Source organism: Lactuca saligna, chromosome 8 (assembly GCF_052625555.1).
Source record: "Lactuca saligna cultivar CGN05327 chromosome 8, ASM5262555v1, whole genome shotgun sequence".
Lineage (NCBI taxonomy): Eukaryota > Viridiplantae > Streptophyta > Magnoliopsida > Asterales > Asteraceae > Lactuca > Lactuca saligna.
This window is the reverse complement of record NC_136424.1, coordinates 59,721,889-59,722,500: the sequence shown is the minus strand read 5'-3', so window position 1 is coordinate 59,722,500 and position 612 is coordinate 59,721,889.

Below are 612 nucleotides of genomic sequence, written 5' to 3'. Positions count from 1 at the left end.
GCATACCAAGTAAAAGGCATATCAAACCGTCCCTAAGCTACGCTCGAGATAGAAGAAGGATTTGTGCAAATGTGGGCAGATATTGTGGCTCAGCGTTTTTATCCTTGCAGTTGATATGTAATGCATGCAAAGACCCACTGGAAACTTTTTTATGGATGAAATGGTTGTCAAATGTTGAGGACCAGTTGAGTGTGTTTCTTGCTAGATGATAGACTGGAATTGTACTGAATTTGCATGTAGGTATGTGGGGCAAGTGTTGTTGCAAAACAAATGATGAGGTTTTTATGACCCACCGTATCAAATATATGTATGTCAAGTTGGCATAACGAATTTTACGAGGCTTTTATGACTGACTATATCAGATATATGTATGTCAAGTTCCCATAACAAATTTTGGACCTAACAATAACTTACTAATGCTTTGCATTCAGTTTACTTCGGCTGAAGATCACATTCCTGACTTTTATGAAATACTCCATCTGTTTCATATTAACAGTTCATGTTTTCTTTTTGTTTCGTCCCAAAATAATAGTCTACTTCTAAAAATAAATGTCTTTTACCATATACCCCTTATTATTAGTTAAATTAACATGAAATTAAATGCAACTACCA